The sequence below is a fragment of the Dasypus novemcinctus genome, chromosome 8 (genome assembly GCF_030445035.2).
Source record: "Dasypus novemcinctus isolate mDasNov1 chromosome 8, mDasNov1.1.hap2, whole genome shotgun sequence".
Taxonomy (NCBI): Eukaryota; Metazoa; Chordata; class Mammalia; order Cingulata; family Dasypodidae; genus Dasypus; species Dasypus novemcinctus.
The window spans coordinates 114,251,713-114,261,253 of record NC_080680.1 but is presented as its reverse complement, the minus strand read 5'-3'; the positions used below and the strand labels follow the sequence as shown (position 1 = coordinate 114,261,253).

General features: G+C 40.6%; 1 long non-coding RNA gene across 1 annotated transcript in view; it reads right to left on the bottom strand.

The window, feature by feature from the left end:
* Window positions 1-2,653: 2,653 nt before the first annotated feature.
* LOC139439416 (uncharacterized) overlaps window positions 2,654-9,541 on the bottom strand; it is a 140,908-nt gene continuing 134,020 nt past the window's right edge. The window contains exons 4-5 of the long non-coding RNA XR_011649322.1: window positions 5,947-6,126; window positions 2,654-2,685 (exon numbers count right to left, since the gene is read on the bottom strand). This is a non-coding gene — a long non-coding RNA (uncharacterized lncRNA). The remainder of the gene's footprint in view (window positions 2,686-5,946; window positions 6,127-9,541) is intronic.

Sequence of the window (9,541 nt, the reverse complement as noted above, 5' to 3'; positions counted from 1 at the left end):
GATCTGAATCTCATTTTTAGAAAAGAAGTAGTGGAGGGAGGTGGCAGTGTGTACATGTGTTTGTCTGTGCTTAGTTCCCACTCTGGCCAATGAGACTACTTTTATGGTCATTGGTCAGGTAAGGCCCAATGGGCTTAAGCAATGGCAATGGCCAATCATTTCTGAAGGGAAATTCATTGTCATTAACCAAAAGCAATAAAAGCCAGTCTCCCTTCCACAACTCATGTGGCCTAAAAAATGCAAATATCTCATCTCTCTTCAGAGTTAAATTCCATGAGGATGTTTATGTGCCTATGAAAAATATGCTGATATAATCAAATCTCTCTCTTATACCCTTGGGGAAAGCCTTCCCAATAGCAGAAGCATACGAGTTGAGAAAAATGGAAATGATGTAGGGTATTGCTATTCACCTTATGATTTTCATCAAAATGACAAAGTCTGCTTTTAAAGATTACTCTTGCCTAATGGGCAGGAGAGAGTTAAAGCCCAAAAGCTTGAAAGAGACCCCTTAAGTTGTTAGAGAACAATCATAGGGCCAGTCAGTTCCTATAAGCACCATTCTTGCAATAGAGTCTTTGCAGTAAAGGAACCATAAACAATGGGATATTTTGAGCAGTAGAAAAAGTTTCCATTGCAGGACCTCTGGTTCCAATATTATGCATAGTAGATGACCTGAGAAGGCTCCTTCCACAAATACCTAAAAATGCTAGATAAAAATACAACAGGCATCCTTCTATGCTGAGCTCATAAGAACGGGAAATTCCTGGAAGTCAGAGGTCAGAAATGTAGAAGGACCTCAAAAGCAAGGACATAAGCATGCATTAATGCTGTAACTGGTCTTGTAAGGCAGAAGGGAGAGGTGACAACTCTCAATAATTTAGAAGTTTAGTTTTAATATCCACATTGTGACAGTAGAGGAGATCTTGTATGAATGCTAGGTAGGGAAAGCCGGAAATTAAACATTTACGTAAAACCAGGATCCATGAAGAGTAATATATAGTATGAAAGTGTAAACTGGAAAAAAAAAATCTTCTTACCCACAAAGACAGGCGACAGGAATGCTTATCTCTTTTAACTGGGTTTCCAGGTAGGAAAAAAAAAAACTCCCCTGAGATTTGTAACCTCCAGCTTGCCCTACATGTAGAGCTGGGGTTCTAATTTATATTATCCATATGATTCTGGAATCCCCATGTTGGAAAATTATACAAAATTGATCCTAGGCTTCTAATAACCCTGGAGAATCTGGAAGAAGAAGTAAATACTTTCGATTGAAAGTGACAGATAAAGATCCACCCAAGAGGAACTCTCAATCCAACACTAAAAACAACCAAAATTTGGTCTATCATGAGTGGTGGCAGACCAAAAATAGTAGAATTCATATAATTTTAAAAGGTGATAGGGACTATAAAGCAAGGATATTTACACAGTTTAAAGAAGTGAAAAAGTTGGAAAAAATGAGACAGTCTGAATAAAGAATATATATATTCAAAAGAATGAACTAGAACTTCTAGAAATGAAAAAGATGGTCATTGAAATATAAACGTCAATAGACAGACTATAAATTAAGAGTTACATGGTGTTTTAGTGTGCTAAAAGTTGCTGGGAATAATATACCAGAAATGGGGTAGAGTTTACAGTGGGAATTTATTAAGTTAAAAGCTTACAACATTGAGATTGTGAAAGTGTCCAAATCAAGGCATCATCAGATCACACAATGGTGGTATCAGCTCACCTATCCCCTCTCCTTGCTGTTTTCAGCTTCTGACTAAAATGGCTTCCTCTCTATTTCTGGGTTCCTCTCTGTCTCCATGATCTTCTTTCTCTGTCTGCAGCTTTTTATTCCTCTGTTTATGAAGGACTCCAGTAAGAGGATTAAGACCCACCCTGGGTCGTGCATGCAATCTAGCCAAATGTCCTTAACTGAAATAATTTAATCATAAGATCCTACCTAGGGTTTATATGCACAGGAATAGATTAGCTTTAAGAACAGGATTTTTCAATCCTTCAAAAGCTTCAAACTGCCATACCTAGTGAGCCAACTGCTAGATTTGACATCATAAAGTAAAGCTACTTGACATAGCGGAAAGAGCATGGGCCTTGGGGTCAGAGAAACTGGGCCGAATTTTGCAGAGTGAGTGCCATAGCAATTTTTAAAAAACGGAAGCTAGATTTTATCAAGCACTTAGTATGCACCAGGCACTATGATAAATACATCATTTTATGTGGTTCTCATAGTAATTCTATGAGATAAGGATTTCTTCTCCATTTTACAGGTGAGAAAACTGAGGCTTAGGAGGGAAATACCTTGCCCCACATTTCACCAAAAATTGGTTGAGCTGGGATTCAAACCCAGTTCTGTACCACTCTAAAGTGCATCTTCTTAACCACTAAGTTTTATTGCCTATCTGTCTTAGCTTCCCAGCTGCTGAAACAAATACCATATGATAGGTTAACAATAGGAATTTATTGGCTCACAGTTTCAGAGGCTAGAAGGCTTGCTTTATCCCAGGCTTGGTATCTTCTTATTGACTGAAAATCATAAGGTTACTTTGCTTTTCTGTCATATGGCAATGCACAAGGTAGTGTCTTCTCCTTTCTCTTCCAGGTACCACTGACTTCCTGCTTCTGGATGCTCCCTGTGGCTCCTCTTCTGTTTTCAATTTTTTTTTTTTTTTTTTTTTTTGCCTGTAAGGACATCGGCCACATTGGATTAAGACCCATCCTCATTCAGTTTGGACACACCTTAACTAATAACATCTTCAAAGGTCCTATTTACAAATGGGTGCATACCCACAGGACCAGGGACCCGAACATGCTCTTTGTGGGGGACATGATTCAATCCTCAAAACTACTGCATTAGACCAAAACCCAATTTTAATCAGCTGTGCAGCCTTCATTTCACCTGGGTATAGGAAAAATCCTTTTATGCTAGACTTTTCTCACCCTGATGATCTAATAGAGACTTTCAAGAATGTATTTTTAAGCTGTCTCCTTGCTTGTAATAGCACTTGGAGCTACAGCTCAAACTATAGGCCAGGGGATCATGGAAGACTTGAAGTGTTAGATGGGCATCTGATGTCAGAAGAAGCAATGGGCCAGTTCAGAAGTCCTTTAAGTCTGTCCTTTATATTAGACACATATTAATGATCAGATCCTGTCATGGAAGAATTTGAGAAGTCAGTAAAATGTTGGGAGGTTGGGACAGCTTTGAAAGTCAAGGCCAGCAGAGTCTAGATTGTGTAGTTCAGATGGTTAGAGAGAGTAGTATAATCAAGGTGCAATTCAGAGGAGATCTAGATCAGGAAAAAGAGTTGTCTTTTTTCTGATCTCTATATTCTCATATTTCCAACAGAGGAGTGGCAGTCTGATCACCCAGAGTAAGCCAAGAAAGTAAAGATGAACTTCACCTCAGACTGGGGCAGGGCTATAGAGGCCATAAAATCACCAGGCTCTTTGGATGATCTACCCAGCCCAGAAATCATCTCCAGAAGGTGATAATCCCCTATTAATGCCTTGTACAAGTGACCATAATACTGAAGTTGTTATACAACTACTGAAGTTCACTAGAAGCATTTCTAGGAATAGGTATTTCATATTCCCTGGCTAGTGTATCAGAAAACAATGTAAACAATGACTTATCATTTCTAAGAAATAAATGCAAATTGACGCAATCCTTGACAAAAGGTGAAGGTTACTTTAATAATATAAATGTAATCCAAGTAAATAAAAGTAAAAGCCAAGAAACCATATATTGACTTTTGAGTAAGTTCTTGGATGATTAGCAGGGGATTGAAATTTTTGTGATTATAATGATAACAGGAATATAGTTTTAAGAGCCTTTCCTTTCAATGAGTTCTCATAGTCTTCTAGGTTTGATACCTTTAACCCTAATTTACATATGGGAAAGCTAAGGCAAAACTGGATAACAGCAATTGCCAAGATCAAATAACTCATAATTGATGAGCCAGATTTTGAATTCAAGGTTATGTGATTCCAATCCTATGCTCGTTCCAATATCCATTGGTAGCTTGACAAAAACACTTATGATAGCTTAAATGAATCTAATAAGGTGAAATTTAGCAGGGTTACATTCAACTTATGCTCAAAATGTCCATCATACAAGCATGGGAGAATGTCCCAACAGCTCACTGAAAAAAGGCTCAGGAGATACGGTTAGCACCAAGAATAGCATAAATAAATACATGTGAAGCGACCACAAAAACAGGCAGTTTGGCCTATTTGTGCTTCAACAAGAAAAGCGACAATTCCTGGACTATCTTACTCAGTTTTGAGGTCCATGCTTTAAGAGGAAGCATGATTAACTAGAAGTTGTTCCCCAGAGACCAGGCAAGATGGTGGAGTATTAGACGGTCACTATGTGGAGAAGCAATGAAAACAAAAAACAAAAAAACTGAGCATGTTTAGTTTGGAGAATCCATGATAATCATTTGAGATTTTCCCACCCAGGCAATTGTGGGAACTCCAGGACTTTTAGAGGAAAGAAATTAACTCCTGGGATAATATGGTGTTTATTATCTGGAACAATACTTGTCTGGATTTGAACTCTAGTTCCATTATTTATCAGTTATGCGACCTTAGGTAAGTCCACTATTACCACACTGTGCCTCAGTGTTCTCCTCAATATAATTAGACTAATAATAGTCCCTCCCTTGTAGGACTGTTTTAAGGATGAAGTGAGTTAGTGCAAATCTTGGATTTAACACAAGTAATTGCCATAGCACAGCATAAATTTCATTAAATATTGTTTGTTGCTGTCATTATTCCTTTAATTATGAAAGTCATACATCACCCAAGTGTTAGAGAATCTATCTCTCTAGTCATAATGGCATTTGGGACCTTGTTTCTCACTTCTTGACCTTCCGGGGAGCCCACACTCCCCAATTCGTATGCAGTGTTAACATTATCTGCACCATTGGTATACAGTGCTCTCAATGCCTGGAATATTCAGACATAATTCAAATCAGCCCAAAGAATAGAAAAGCCCTTAAAACAGAGCCTCCTAAATTGGCCATCTTCTATTTACTGACTATGTGATCCAGAACAAGTCACCTAATCTCTCAGAGCCTCAATTGTCTCATCTATAAAATGCCTTTGTTACTAAATAGCTGAGAAAGTGTGCACCCCAGTTCTTAGCAACAGTCCTGGTACAAGGCAAACGATCAGGAATTGTCATTTTCATACCATATCTTCAGAGAAAAGCTGTGTCACCGTGATAGTCCTGGAATCAGTTTATTTTGTCCATGAAGCCCTGAGCACCATGGTGCTATGAACACAGAGACAAAAAAAAAAAGTGTGACCCCAACATTGAAAGTGCTCAGGGTTTTCTAGACGAGACAGTAAATAAGTAGTCTTAATAGCACTGTGGTCACAAGAGACCTTAGACAGGTGAGGACCACAGAGAGGGTGAAGGGCAGCAACCACACTCCAACTGAAGACTGAGCAGGAAAGTATAGAAAAGACTTAGATCGAGAAGGGACAGAAGTCCAGGGTAATCAGAAGTACTGTGTGGTGTGTGCACATGAGTGTGTGACTTCGGTCATATTTGTAACCTGAAAAAAGAACTACTGAAGAATGAACAATTAAATATCAACACAGTAAAGACCAGTTATCATGGAAGTCCGGTTGAAAACCCTGGAGTATATTGTCAGAGATCACAGGCTAGGCTGTAGATAGGTGCCCCATCTCTGCATCTGAGAAGAAAGCTATGGCAAATAGAAGGGCAAGGGGCAGTTCCAGAAGTGCCTGTTATTAGGATGCAGCCAGACCCTCCACACCCACAGGGAGATGGATCTTGTTCCAAGCCCCCAGAGTCCCACAGTCTACCTGTGGAGCCAGCAGGAACCTTCCAAACACTTCCCTTTGGGGAGAGAAAGCCTGGGTGGAACATATTGCCAAATTTGTTCCTTGCTTTGTTTTCTGTTTTACCTTGAGAACCAGCACCGTTTGCATTGAGGTTTGCACAAAGAAAAATAGCTCCAGTGTCAAATGGAAATCCAGCAGGCTCTTCCCCAAGATGTACTGTTTCCTTTGTACAGGCTGCCGACTTGGGAGTGGGGCCCAGGACACAATGCCTGCACCTCTTGGGAAGCACATCCAGACAAAAATCTGCGTGTGAAAAAGGCAACAGATTAACCAGGACCAGGGTATCTCCCAATTGCTTTGCTTAAAGAAAGACTATATTGCCAGGAAGTAAAGCACACACAAAAACAATACCTAGGCTAACAGAGTACTGGCTTTAATATACTCAGAAATAACAGAACTTGGGCAGGCTACAACTTTCCAAATCCCCTCAAAAATCCTTTGCGAGAGCTGAGATGGTTTGTCGAATCTATGCTCTTTGTTTAATACATTTGTTCTTTTGTTTGATCAATGGGGGGGATGCTGTCTAACTCATTATATTGGGGGAGCTGCATTCATTCCTTTGTGCTTCTTTTTCTTCTTCTAATCTTTATTAAAATCAAAAGAAGAGCCACTCTAATCCTTCAAATGATAATTTATTTCTCAACCTACAAAGTCAGAGTCTTCACTACTATTTTAAAAACAAATCAATGCAACGATTTTAATTAAAAATGAAACAGGGTGAGCCTAAGAAATAAGTAGGCATTTGTTAGATCAACACGCACACAAACTTGTTTACAATTCATGGACAACAGGGCTTCTGGTAGTAAAGAAAGGATTTTAAAGTGCCAGAATGTTTCAATGTAGTTGGTAAATTCTCCAGACTTTCATTTGAGTCTATAGAGAGAAAAACACATCTAAAGGTCTCCTAATGAAATGCTCTGATCCTGGAAAATCTCATGCTTCAAAACGTGCTCACCTCCCCCATCTCTATCTATCTCCTTGGCTAGAAGACTTGGGGGTGGGGGTTCTATTTTAGCCGAGGTTATTCATCTCAGATAGCGGGGTAGGCTTGGTTTTCTCACGAGGGGAGAGAAGGGTTCTGTGCTAAGGAGGCATGCTTTGGCTTGCCTGTCGGTGGGTGGGGTTCATGAACTAACTGATGATCTTCTTCAGGAAGGCTCAGGTTTCTCAGGCAATGGAGAAAATCACACATAATAGGAGGTGGACTTCCCCACAAACACCATTCCCCCCAAAAAATTTGATTTCCTGAAAGAAACCCTTTTGCAAATTGACCTAAACTAAGCGTATTAAATATGAATGTGTTTATTGAGAAGGTATTGAATTCTAGCAATAGTGCTTAGGGATTGAATTTCAAGAGATGATATTTCTGTTCGTTTATCGTGGTCCAGCAGTCTTCCAGCACCCTTCTGAGTCTGGTTCTGTATTCAGCAAAGGCAACAGTGGGAGAGGAGTCATGGAATTCAAGTTGGTGGTTCAGTGTGACAAAGGCTATGGCAGTCATGAATGCTAAACACTCTCAGGGTTACAAAGGGGGAGAGGACTCCTCCGTTGTGGTGGAGGAGGAAATGAGAATAGGAAGGCTGCAGAAAAGAGGTGCATTTGAGATGGGCTTTGAAGAATAAATGAGGACTTCAGCATGTGGAGAAGGATGATGAAGAGCTTCCAAGGAGGAAACGGTAGGCGCAAACTCTGGGACATGAAAGTGTGTAGGCAGCTTGAGTACTGTGAGAATGTGGAGGTGCTGCGGGGACAAGGGAGAGATGGTGATGATGGCCAGGGATAGCTTTGTTCTTCATCTTGTTTCATCCTTCCAGTATTGGCCTAAGTGTCATCTCTGGGAAGCTTTCCTGAGCTCCTGTCTTGTCCTGAGGGATGCCTGCCCCTTACCGCACGCCCCTTGGTGTCTCCCCCATTACACTGTGCACCCCTGACCAGTTCACTCTTTCTTCCCTTGGAGCCCAGCACAATGCCTTGAGAGGTAGATTGAGAACAGAGGTCAGGGTCAGAGGTTTGGGTTTCCAGGTCCAGGTTGAAATAAGATCACCGTCGTCTCTGGGGCAAAATAAAAGGCACCTGAGTAGCGAGTTTATACTCAACCTTCCTCTGGGCCTCTGGGGTGGACTTTGTGGTGTGTTGCTCGGATCATCCTTCAGAAATTCAGGCCTTGTCACCCCTGCAGAGGGATCTTCAGGGCTTCAATGGAATGGGTATGCCCCCTTCCAGAGCCACCTGCCTCAACCCCCTCGCCCATTCCAGCCCTCTCACTCCATCTCGGACCAGCTCTCCACGGCCATCCCATCTTCACAAGTCCCTATAGGACTGGAGAGGCCTTGCTGAGATGAACTGCAGCTTGCCTTCTGTCTCTGTTCAACCTGACTTTCTTCCCCACCCTTGCATGTATCTGGAGCTCCAGTTGTCCCTCACAGATTCCCTCCACACTGCTCCCTGCTTCGGGATCTGCTTCCCGGGGAACCTAGCCTGCCACAGTGCCAGAGTAGATCTTGGGGCTTCCGAGGATTCCTTGTCACAATCCCATTAGGACGTCCAGGTAGGTTTGGTTTTTGGTGGAAAAAAAAAAAAAAGAAAGACCACTTGAGCGGACACACAAATAGTTACTAAACCTTGGGAAGCTGATTATGTTAACAAGTCACTAGAAAAAGAATTAGTGATTTAAAAAGAAATAACATCCAGGTGTGGTGATTTCATACATGTTGAATTTTGGGAACAATAAAAACTAGTACAGGTCTTCTGGAAAGCAATTGGTAACACATTGCAATATTCATAAAATATTCTGAATTAGGCCTTTATCTCAAAGAAATCACTAAAAGGAATAAAATGCTTATATCCAAGGAAACAGCCTTTGTAGGATCAACCTGGATGAGGAAAAAACGTGAAAGAACTTAACTTCCGATGTGAAGCCACATGGATACTATGGAACTATCTACAATGAGAGCTATAAAGGTTATAAAGGTTTCACCTAACAATTTTAGATGAAAGAAGCAACAAATACTAAAGTTCATTATGATTATGAACACCTACCATCTAAATGAACTCAGATAAAGAAAATAAAAGAAGAAAACCAAGAAGTTTTTTTTTCAAAATTTTCTCTAGTGTCATTATATTTTCTCCCTTTTAAAAATTTCAGTAACAGGTGTGTTGTATGAATGGGCAACCAATCCTCTTGCATGAACAAAAAGGAAATAAATATGAAAGCACAGAAAACCAGATCTCAAGAGCATTGGCCTAGAACTTGATATGACCTTCCCCTGTCTGCAACCTTCTGAGGCAGAGCACAGTTTTGAAGTGGACAAATTTAATTTGACAGCTGCTCTTTGAGCTTTTCTTCAAGAAAAGAAAGAAGTCATAATTCCCAAAGAGCACCCATGGTTTGTTAAAAGAAATTGTTGTTTTCACTCTGTTGGAGTCAAAACAAATAACTCAATCATACACCTTCTCCTGAATTTACCAGTCAGATAGTCCTCTTTAAAGCAGAAGAGGCATCACCAAGACTTCTAGAGAGGCCCCTCCAGGAGGCCCTTCATCCCAAGCATCCTGGGCTCCTGGCTCCACCTTGCTTCAAGGTACCAGACCTGTAGGACCACGTGTGACTGTCATGTGTTATATTTAAGACCTAACACAATGTACAATGAATAGCTTC